General features: G+C 37.0%; 1 long non-coding RNA gene across 1 annotated transcript in view; it reads left to right on the plus strand.

The window, feature by feature from the left end:
- LOC107181711 overlaps window positions 1-12,524 on the plus strand; it is a 40,984-nt gene that overhangs the window by 26,863 nt on the left and 1,597 nt on the right. The window contains exon 2 of the long non-coding RNA XR_001512406.1: window positions 12,133-12,198. This is a non-coding gene — a long non-coding RNA (uncharacterized LOC107181711). The remainder of the gene's footprint in view (window positions 1-12,132; window positions 12,199-12,524) is intronic.

Here is a 12,524-nt window from a genome sequence, read left to right on the forward strand (position 1 = left end):
GAAGCAGCATAGGATGCTACTTGATCCTTAATTCAAGACCATACTTGATGCTGCATCTGGAAGAAGAGCTGTGCCAGGAAAAACGCTGTTGAGTTAAAGACCATGTTATTCATAAATATTCAGGAACATAAGAGACAAGTGTTCATGAGCACAGTAGTTATATGAAACCAAATAGATATTCCACGGGATAAGGTTTCCACAAGCATTTCTAAATCTGTAGTATTTACTCATAAAACATTTCTATAAACCTGTGGAGGGTAGAATTTTATAATGAATCCAGCCAAAACTTTATAGTTGCGTTGTTTTATCTTATTCATTCTCTGTACAAATGGAAGTTGTCATTCGTAATAGTCCCGGGATAAATAATTGTTGTGTATTTAAACTCCCTCACACTAAATATAGAATCTCCAAGTTTCTGTCTTTAAATATTCCCCAACACTTACACCTTTAAAAAGCTGGGTACAATTAATTATTATGGGAATAAGTGTGATAGCTGGCATCTGATTACTGTCCCTGTTATTTAGTTTATTATTTTGCTATAGCCACTGTATTTGTGAGTTTTTATGCTTTCTGCTTAATACAAGCTAATTGTATTTTTTTTCCAGTGAGGAAAAGAAGGCTTCAAAGCAGTATTAAATACAGGTGGCATGTTTCATAATTAGGTTTATGACAGTAGAAATAAGTCACTTAAAAATTCATTAGCTATATTGACCTTTGCTTTTTTTAAATTAAGAAATGTAAGCTCTTTGGAATAAAGTCTCACTGTAAATAAACATTTGTGCTATAATCCACGTAGTTAGCATATTGTTGCTAGGTCTAAACCTGTGTCTAGATGCCAAATTAGGCTTGTCAGGAAATCACCCACTATTGATATAGGTACTGGTTTGATGAGAGGCTTGTGTGGGCTTCTTAGGATCCCAGAGACTCAGCAGCTGGAGAGGAAGAGCCTTTTCTACGCCTCGATTCTCTGTGAGCCTTGCGGGCGCCTGGCCTGTAACACAGCAGCCTGTTCTGTTAGGCTAACGGAAAAAGGAACGAGTCTATTTTAAGCCATTCCAAATACATGAAGTAAATGGCTAATAGATTTATTTTTTAAATCAAACATTTCCTTAGAGGACTTCTGAGAAGAATCCTTGGGCAATGGAACTCCCTAATACAGGTGATTTTAGATGCTATGTTATCTTCCCTTCAGCATTGCAAATTTTAGATCTAACCTTTGGGTGAGAGATGAAATATTACTCAAATCAAATATATTCTTAATAGTTCAGGAGAATGACTCAGAAGAGAATCATGGACAGTCTTAATATGAACCAGGCCCTGTACTGTTTGTATGTGAGATTTAATATTGAACACCAGGTTTTAATGTCAGCTGGACATTTAATGCTGAAAAGACCACTTAATGTGGAGTCATCAGCCTGTGTGAAGTTACCAAGTCATGGAACCTCTTTGAGTCTCAATTTTACCACAGCTAATAAAAGTATGAGAAATACTACTACTTTCTAGAGTTAGAGTATTATGAGAAAAAAAAAATGAGATTGTTTATGAAAGTGACTTGTGCATTGTAAGACCTGATTTTGAATTCTGGCTGTATCATTTTTTGGCATTGTAAAATCTTGGGTAAATTTCTTAACCCAATAAATTATTGTTTTTCATAACTTAAAATAAGGATAAGAATACTGTGTTTAAAAACTGATTGTTACAGAGTAAGACCTCAAAAATGATAGTTGCTGTTTTAACACTTTTTTTTTATTAAATCTCTACAAATGTATTGTCATCTGGAGATTTAAAATAATGTAATAAAATTTAAGTTTGTTTAAAGTTATTAATGTCTATTTCAATATGTATTTACTTTTATCTTAAATCTTGTTACTCCACACACTGTCTTATAAATAAGAATAATTTTTAAGTGTAGTTATACTCGTCGACGACTGAAAAAGAACATTTTGTGAAAACGAGTATACACGTTTCTGCCGGGGAAGGGGTTAAAAACTGATTGTTACAGAGTAAGACCTCAAAAATGATAGTTGCTGTTTTAACACTTACTTTTTTTTATGAAATCTCTACAAATGTATTGTCATCTGGAGATTTAAAATAATGTAATAAAATTTAAGTTTGTTTAAAGTTATTAATGTCTATTTCAATATGTATTTACTTTTATCTTAAATCTTGTTACTCCACACACTGTCTTATAAATAAGAATAATTTTTAAGTTTAGTATTTATGTAGAATGAGAAGTTTTCTTTCTAAACGGATAATGCCCCCTTTATAAATAATGTTTTAGCATTCTGACACAAGGGACTTGAGGAGGAATGGATCTCTAGAACTCTTTAACTGATTATAGTTTTCCATAATTAATAACAATTTAAATTGTTTTGTTGGTGGATTTGGTGTAAAACAAGAGAAGCTGGTATGAATCTATATATCTAGGTAATTTCTTTTTTTAATTTGAGAGGAAAAACGCATTGGAGGACACTGAGCTGCTGGTACCCTGTCAAGAGAATGCATTTGAGGTGCACCAGGAATTGCCTCTCTCTTGCAATTCGTTTAGAGAGACTACCTCAAACCTTCTTAATGTAATGGGACTAGCATTCTGTTGGGACTGCAATCTTTAAGGACCCACATTTGTTTCTACATGTTCTGGCTAGTAATGCTGTGCTCTTTGGCAAGTTTTACTAGTATAATGTAACTTGGCAGTCTTGGGATGGAAAACGAAACAAATAAATGAAACAAGATAAAAAAAATATTAGTAGCCGAAACCAGTTTGGCTCAGTGGACAGAGCGTCGGCCTGCGGACTGAAAGGTCCCAGGTTAGATTCCGGTCAAGGGCATGTACCTGGGTTGCGGGCACATCCCTGGTAGGAGATGTGCAGGAGGCAGCTGATCGATGTCTCGCTCTCATCGATGTTTCTAACTCTCTATCTCTCTCCCTTCCTCTCTGTAAAAAATCAATAAAATATATTTAAAAAAAAAATCTTAGTAAAAATGTTTCATGACAGATTCCTGATCATATTCAAATATTTTAAAAATTACATCCTAATATGATTAATGACTAAATTAAAAGTAAATATTGCTTTTAAAAAATGTCTATATACTTGAAATACCCCAATTTGTTTTTGTGAAGCATATTTTTTATCACTAGTATTCCAATGGAATGTGAAATATAAATTATAGTATCTTTTGAAGATCACTAAGAGTTTAGTCCTCTTGAGCTACATTAATTTGAAGGAAAACAAATATTGCATGGTAAAACTGATACTTATTGTATTTTTTTTCTTTTGAAACTCTTCTCAATTTTTTCTAAAATGATCTCTTCATTTATTTTTCTTCTTGGATGTATTATATTGACTATATGTACATTGACCTCATCTTGATGGCTCCTGGTTGTGTCTGTTCAGTGGAACCACAGGGTTTACCCTAGGGAACACTGAGTTTGGCATCACAGCCCCAATCTACTACTCATTCTCTGATTGCCTAGTGTAAGTTACTTAAACTCTCCGAGCTTCTGTTTTCTTGTCTGTAAAATGGGCTAGGAATACACATCTAGGGCAGTGCTGAGGGTTACATGAGATTGAATTGCATCTGACAATGTCTGGCATATAGAAGATGCTCAGTAAGTTTATTTCCCTAGTTCATAGATGGAAATGAAAATGTTAATGTTTGAGTTTGGGTTTGGATTTGGGTTTGGCTTTGAAATTGAATATGTACTGATGTCAGCTGTGGCCTTGATCATTTATTTGCTCGTTGGTCATTGCTTTTTATTAAAAACAAAACAAACAAAAAGCAATGAAACTGCATAATCTCTAAGTTACTATGATATGGTTCTCAGCCAAGGATAAAAATACATGACTTAATCAATAGCATTTGCAGATAAGAAGTTCCTACCTCATAAGGTTACTTAATTTATTTATTGATTTCAGCGAGAGGAAGGGAGAGGGAGAGAGAGATAGAAACATCAGTGATAAGAGACAATCATAGATCAGCTGCCTCCTACACACTCTCTACTGGGGATCGAGCCCACAATCCAGGCATGTGCCCTGATTGGAATCAAAGTATGACCTCTTCATGGGACGATGCTCAACCACCAAGCCACACTTTCCCAGTAAACATAAGCTATTGCTGATATAACAGTAAAACCCTTGTGATAGAAGTTGGGAACTACAGATTTTGACTAAATATCATAATATACAAAATGTTTTCTAGGTATGCCAATTTAGGCTAACTTAAAAAATTCATTTTAGTTGTTTAGGCTAAGCTTTAAAAAGTTATAAGAACAATTTAAAATTGCTAAATTTTGGGAATATATGTTTTCATATAAACAAGTATCCCTTTTGGATCTTTAACATGTAGTCTTTAAATAAAAGAGCCCAAAATCAGCAGATAGGAGCTTTTTTATTTTAGAAAATGGTACGTGTGAGAAATACAGCTCATCCTTGAACAATGCACAGGTTAGGGGCACTGATCCCCACCACCACCCTGTGCAATCAAAATTCTGCATATAAATTTTGATTCTTGAAAATCTTAACTATAGCCTGCTGTTGCCCATGAGCCTTACTGATAACATGAACAGTTGATTAATAGATATGCTATGTTATATGTATTATATGTAATATTCTTACCATAAAATAAGCGAGAGAAAAGAAAATTATTAAGAAAACTAGAGGCCCAGTGCACGAATTCATGCACCAGTGGGGTCCCTAGCCCTGGCCTCTGAGCAAGCAGTTGAGCTGTCCTTAGCATATCATTAGCATATTACACTTTGATTGGTTGAATGGATGACTGGGCAGTTAGCATATTAGGCTTTTATTATATAGGATCATAAGGAAGAAAAATAGATTTACAGTATTTATTGAAAAAAAATATGGGTATTAGTGGACCCACACTATTCAAACCCATGTTGTTCAAGGGCCAACTGTAATCTTGAATATACCTTGTCTCTTATCCAAATTTATATAATTTGCACTACCTTTAGAAATATCAGAATCTAGAAAGAAATTTACTTAGTTCCTCTTTCTGGACCCAGGTATTGGGTCAGTATTCTATAATTTTCTCTCAGTCTAACCTGGCAGGTTTGACTCAATTAGTTGGAGCATCATCCCATGCACCAGAAGGTCAGGAGTACAATGTGTCTCTCTCACATCTCTCTCTCTCACTCCCTCAAATCAATAAATTTCTCTGTCTACTTGGTAATTATTACTGTCTATAATCAGGACTTATATTTGATTAGCATGCACTGGTGTGACCATATTGAATGTATGGCTAGTATTCATTCTGATTGATCAGTACTTATATAGCACCAGGTATTTAATATTTTGAATGTTATCCCTGCCTAGAGCTATTATATCTATATTTGCATTCCTGTTTTCTCATCTAAGGGTAATATAATCTTCCTTTGTATCTTTGTCTTTCACTACAAGAAGATTGACATCATTACAGTCAGATGGCTTCTACCATTTGTCTAGATTTTTCTGTGGAAAAACTATAATATTTGCTGGGTTGTGGCTTAATTTGTCACAATACTGTATATATCTCAGTACTTTATACAGTGCATGGCACCTCACCACTGAAATGGGTTGTTGGGTCACTTTCATCATTGTTTATTGACTTTTTCATGCTTTGTTTTTCAAGTATAGTGCTCAGCCGAAACCGGTTTGGCTCAGTGGATAGAGCATTGGCCTGTGGACTGAGGGGTCCCAGGTTCGATTCCGGCCAAAGGCATGTACCTGGATTGCGGGCACATCCCCAGTGGGAGATGTACAGCAGGCAGCTGACCGATGTTTCTCTCTCATCGATGTTTCTAACTCTCTATCTCTCTCCCTTCCTCTCTGTAAAAAGTCAATAAAAAAAAATAAAAATAAATAAAGTATGGTGCTCATAGTGCTTATCTATTCTTCCCCATGACTATTACCTGATATTCCTCTGGTGAGAAAATATCCTACAAAGCCCTGATCATTAAGTTTGGGTGGTAGAGGTCTCTGTTGGAAATTTGATAATATTAGAAATCAGAATTTACATTCATAAGGAGAAGTTAAATAATCTTAATCAGTTAGCATCCTAACAGGTGACTTGACACCATCAAATGTTCAAGTTGCCAAGAATGTGGCTTATGCCTCTTTCCCCTAGTACATTGTCTATATTGCTGAATAATACTTGTTTACTATTAATTAAGAATACTGTACATGGCATATTGAACATTCTACTTTGAAAAAAATGGACGGCTGAAATGAGTCTCACAAATTTTACAGGAACAATGTTTTTATCACCTGTTAGCCCTTTGACTCTGCTTTTTTGGTTATCTCAGAGTCTTAGGGTTACGAGGCAACTCAGAAGCCAATACTCTCAAATTATAATTCAGAATACGAAGTTCAGAAAAGTTAAGCTACTAGTCCGGGGATAGATAATTTTCAAATTCTATGTCAGCTCTGGTTCACTGGGATTTTTGCTACTTGAAAGCCATAGATTTGTCATTCTTCAATGTCATTAGATCAAGGTCACATAGCTAGTTTGTGGCAGAGCCTGGATTAGAATCTGTTCTTTGGGTTTCTAATCTCATTTTCATTTATCCTAGTCATCTATACTAATAAAAGGGTAATATGTTAATTAGACTGGACATCTTCCAGACATCCTTTCGGACGTCCTTCCGGACAAAGCCACAGTGGCAGGGGCCAAGGCAGAGGCGGTTAGGGGGCGGCCAGGCTGGCAGGGGGGCAGTTATGGAGTGACCAGGCCGGTAGTGAGGCAGTTAGGGGATGACCAGGGGGGCAGTTAGGGAGCAATCAGGCTGGCAAGCAGAGGCAGTTAGGGGCAATCAGGCAGGTAGGCAGGTGAGCAGTTAGGAGCCAGCGGTCCCAGATTGCAAGAGGGATGTCCGACTGCCTGTTTAGGGGTCCCAGATTGGAGAGGGTGCAGGCTGGACTGAGGGAACCTCTCCCCCACCCCGTGCATGAATTTCATGCACTGGGCCTCTAGTTTTATTATAAACCTCATGGAAACTTTTATATTGATTATACTTTTTAAACCTTGTAATCCATTATGTAGGCATAAAGAGTTAAGATTCTGACATTTGTGTTACATGCAAATAAAGTGAAAATTACTTTGTTAAAAACACCATGCTTATTATTCATGTTTGAAAATGCAGAAAAGAGAAATGTAGCTTCATATGCATATTTTCAAAGTATGACCCTTCATTACTGAGCTTTTCTGCCAAGTATGCTATCAGCTTTATAAAGGACACATTTCAACATGGATTAAATCTTTGGGAATTAGCTTGAATTATTTATAGGTAATTGTCAAAACATGCATATCTCCATATGTGTGGAATAGAAATATATTTATCCATAGCTAAGAATAATTGTTTTTATTATGATGTTAGGCACAATACAACTATATTTCATATAGTTTTTAAGCCCATTGGGTGTAGTTTGTGCATTTCCCTGGGTATCCTTCTTGGCACACTGTAAATAGCTAACAATGATAATTCTTTCCCCATGCAGTATTCATTTTAACTAGAAAAAATTTACTGCTGTGCTAATGTGGTACAATTTTTAAAATACGTTCAGGTGCTAAATGAATTTTTTGGTACTCTGTTATAGTACCTTCCTCTCTCTCCCTTGTATACACAGACTGCACCTCCCTCCCTTGCCTTGGGGAAAGGGAGAGGTAAATTAGACTATTTTTTTCACCTCTGCTTCCCATTGTTAAGAAGCCATGTTTGCTTGTTTTTCTTAGATGATGTTATAAACAGGGATCTATCCTCATCCAATTGAGTATTTATTAATTGAGGGTTTCTGCCTTTAAGGAGCTCTTATGTTGAAACAATATGGATATACAAGAAACAGTTCAAGTACCTAACTTGTTACATAAAGGTCATCGGAGCCGCAGGATATTAGGGAAGGGAAGGAACACATTTTGGGGATCAAACACCGTACGAACGAACGACAGCTGCGCTTTTCTATTTCGTTATGGCCACTGAGATAAAGTGGCATCAAAGTATGTTTGATACCAGGTCTTAATTAGCTTAACATTATATATTTGCCAGATCTTGTTTGCAAGATATTAACTTCCTAGAAGACATCGTTGTGTCTTTTTCTAATATTAGCTTTATTTGCCTTCAGTACTTGAAAGGCAGCTAGAGATTGTTTTCTTCGCATTCCAGATGAGTGAGGCCCAGAATTAGCCAGGTGAAGGATGGTGGGTTCCCCACTCCTGTTCCTAGGAGCCCACATTTCCTGAGAAAACAGCCTACATTGAGCTATTTGTGATTGATCAGTAAGCTAAGAGAGTGTAATGGCCAAAATACAAACTTTGTTTTTATGAGTTTGTGGGAGCAAAATGTGGAGGTACTGGAATTTCCTATTTGTTTTTGTGGCAATCTTGATTTCATATTGAGTAGAATCAAAAGCATATATAATTAATTTAATTATTAAATGTGTTTGGCATTAAATGGTCCCCGTCTTTTGTTTTTTGAAGTTATAAAAAAGATGGATTTGAAATGTGTTCTTTAATGATACAGTGATATTTGGTTAAACAAATATGTCATGAATATATTGGAACTCTCCTGAATGTCATGCCAGTTTATTTTTATTATTTAATATATTTTTTATTGATTTCAGAGATGAAGGGAGGAGAGAGAGATAGGAACATCAGTGATGAGAGAGAATCATTGATCGGCTGCCTCCTGCATGCCCCTGCTGGGACCAAGTCCACAACCCCCAGCATGTGCCCTGACCAGGAATCAAATGGTGACCTCCTGGTTCATAGGTTGACACTCAACCACTGAGCCACTCTGGCCAAGCCATGCCAGTTTACTGATACACTTGGCACATATTAGTTTATTTTATTTTGTGATTATTTGTGTAATATTTCTCTTTTTAAAAAATATTTCCCGTTTTCCCCCATTGACTCCTTCTAGCCTGCCTCAGGCTCCCACTCCAGGCCTTCACCACCCTATTGTCTGTGTCCATGGGTTATGCATATGTGCGTACAAGTTCTTGGGTTGATCTCTTTCATGCCCCCCCCCCGCCCCCTCCTTCCCTTTGAGATTTGACAGTCTGTTCCATGCTTCTATGTCTCTGGATCTATTTTGTTCAGTTTATTTTGTTCATTAGATTCCACATATGAGTGAGATCATGTTCTCCCTTCTTTTAGCTTAACATGAGTTCAACAGAGTTTGTTAGAATACTGGGTGGGGGCAAAAGCAGCTTTACAGTTGTTTTGTATGGAAAATAATACAATAATTAATAAATAATAATAGAAGAAACGAACTATGTTTTGCATACTCACAACTGTAAACCTACTTTTGCTCCACCCTGTGTTGTAGTTTACAGGTAGCTCGCATGTGTATATGATGTGAAATTTGCTTATCTGTTACTCTAACAACTTTCCTGATGCGCTGCTATGTGTCAGGCAGTGCGCTAGGCATTGGGGGTGCAGTAGTGAACAAAGCATACCCAAATCCCCACTCGCAAAGGGCTCACAGTCAGAAATTAGGCAAAGTAATAAGTAGAGCAGGTCATACTGTAAGGAACTATTTTGGAGGAGGAAAAGGGCTGGGGATGCCAGGAGTATGGGTAGGGTTGCAGTTTTAGACCTTATCAGGAAGGTGACAATTGAGCAGAGACTTGAAGGCGAGTGAGAGAGGAAACCACATGGATTCGTGGGGTGAGAATATTCCAGGCAGAGAAAACAGCAAGTGCAAAGACTTGGAATTGGGGTGTGCCTGTGCAAAGAAGAGCAAGAAGGCCACTGTGCCTGGAGGGCCATCCGCGGGGGGGAGGGGGGGGAGGGAGAAGATGGAGTAGGGGCAGAGAGACTGCTTTTGCAGGGCCTGGCATGCCAGCCTAAGGACTTTGGCTTTTACTCCGACGGAGATGAGAAGCCTTGGAGGGGTATTAAGCAGAGGAGTGATATGAACAGCCTTATTTTTAAAGGCTTATTATGATTGCTGCATACGGAGAACAGATTATAAGGTGTCAAGTGCACAAACAGGGGAGACGGATTAGGAAGCGATTATGATAACCCGGGCATGAGAAGAGGTGTCTGTCTTCAGTCTCTGCACTTTCCCCCCTTGTGGTTCAAATCTTACACAGAAGGCAAAAGATAAATCAGTGACATGTTGCACTTTTTAGTCATTACTAGTAATAATAGGAATCTTGCGTGTATATGGCTTTTTATAGTTTTCAGGACATTCTTGTATGTATTGCCACACCTAACCCGCACATAGCCTGTTTAGTGGCTGGTAGTTTCCAGGTTTATGGGACGTGCCCAGAGTCATGTAGGTGGTCTCTTCCCTTTTCAGGAGTGTGTATATTGGCTTCACTGAGTATGTACAAACTAAGCAATAACCAGTAACCATCTATTCTGGAGGATGGAATTTGGAATCACTTAAAGAAATTTACTCAATTGCTGACTCATTAAAGAGTATATCCATCAATGGTGGTGGCTGGGTTGTCAAGCTGAAAAAAAACTATTATTATTGAAACTGAATCTATAAACTGTTCAGAGGAAATGGTTTATATGCAAGAGCATTTATGTTTTCCTCCTTAGAAGTTCATTATTTCCCCTTTGCTGGATTCATATATCTAAAAGTGAAATAGAAAAAAAGGTATTAAAACTGGAAGAACTCCTCCTAATGTAGGGGAGCTATAATACCAAAAGATATTTAAATTTTCAGGACAGTAATACTATGTGCAGTGCTGTCAAAATATTTCAGGCAACAGTAGTTTTTCTACATGGAATTTAAATAATGAGGCTCATGACATTTTACTTTTAACCTATAAGATACATTGAATAAAATAAAATATTCAAGTTATGTCAAAATAGTGTAAATAACTCTTCTGTGTGATTTAATTTAAATTTAAGTATATTTTAAGTGTATTCAGAGGAAGAATGAGGGATTGTAGGAATTGCTGTATGTTATAATAGTTGAGAAAGCAGAGTGTGTATTTTATATTCAGAGATATATAACAGCTATTGAATGAAAAAAGTCTGAATGGGCAAATATACCTTTGTAGTCATGGGAATAATATATCACTGGAATTTGAATGTGTTCTTGAATTGCCATTTGTCTAGGAGATTGAATTTTGAACAGTAACAGCAGTAAAATGCAAAAAAGGCAGATTAATATAGTGATGTTTAGAAAAAATATTTAAATACTCAGGATAGGAATTTGAACTTATGGCTCACATAATAATTCTCCATTTCTTTCTTATAAATATGATTATTGGCCAGATTAATATTTTGTTGAAAAATCTACTTACTTGAATAAGCTTTCAATTATAATATCCCCCGTTAAAATGTATCTTTTTTCACTTTTTGTTGAGATAGCAGGATGTGTAAAATGCAGTCAGTGTTCAGCCTTCCAATCTGACAAGCTTCTGCATTGTGTAGACTATGTGGTAAGCATAGTCCTTGTGAAATGTTCCTTTTGAGCTTTTTGGTAGGGAATGGTTTCTGGGGCTGAGGGACGGGTACCCTGGCGGACCTCTGATCTGAGACAGTGCTTTATAGTTCACTATTCCTGTCTGTCTTTCTTTTTTGTGTGGACTACTCTCTACATTCTCCTGCTCTCTTTTTCCTTGTTGATCTAATTTCACCACTGAGCAATGTTATCGAGTGCCTGCTGTATACCAGGTGTTCTAGGGGCTAGAAATGCAGTTCCCTGCTCTCTTGAAACTTGCCATCCTGTGAGGAAGGTGAACGATAAACAACTTAAACAAATGAAAACATTCACTATGAGTAGGCCCAGACAGAGTAGTGAGAGGCCTGTGCAGCATGGTACTGGGGAGCCAGGGAAGGCCACCCACCTGCAGGGAGGCTGAAATCTGAATGATAAGAGAGGGCCGGCCATATCTTCCTTCCTGTGCTTTTTTTCCCTTCACTGAAGCCTACAGATTCATGCCAGCCTGGTGCATTCGCAGCCTCTATCACCCATAGTTGAAGCCAATGGCACACTGTACTCTTTGTCTCTAGGGATATACCAGACAGCAGATGGACTGATATTCCTAATATGCCTACACTTTCTTCCTATTGAGAAGTCACTAATTATTATGAATTTTAGGAGACTTTATTGAGCGTTTCATTACCCCTTGCTCCTTCCTCTTCATACCACACATGTTGTACTTGCTTCTCATATAGGCCTTGCAATATTTGCTTTCCATCCCTTTCCAAAATGCCAACCCCACCTGCTCCAATAAAAGCCAGGTAAGCATCATTTCTAGTCATCTTTGTTGTTCCAAAGGCTAACACAGTGTCTGAAGCAAATACATTTCAATAACTGTGTTGTATTATAAACCAAATTAATAAATTGTTTAATTTTATAGTGCTTGCTCTTATGATAATTTTGACCCACAAATACACTCCTCTCCTTTCTAATACTCAGGTGATTGAAGGAAAGCATGAAATGTAATGTAAGGGGTAATTTAAGTAACTCTGTGCATTCTTGTCAATTAAATGAAATGTAAAAGTTACATTGATAGTGTTTTCTGTTTTTTACTACTTACATTTTTTTCATGCCAAGAGAGCTGACT

The sequence above is a fragment of the Myotis davidii genome, unplaced genomic scaffold (genome assembly GCF_000327345.1).
Source record: "Myotis davidii unplaced genomic scaffold, ASM32734v1 scaffold473, whole genome shotgun sequence".
Lineage (NCBI taxonomy): Eukaryota > Metazoa > Chordata > Mammalia > Chiroptera > Vespertilionidae > Myotis > Myotis davidii.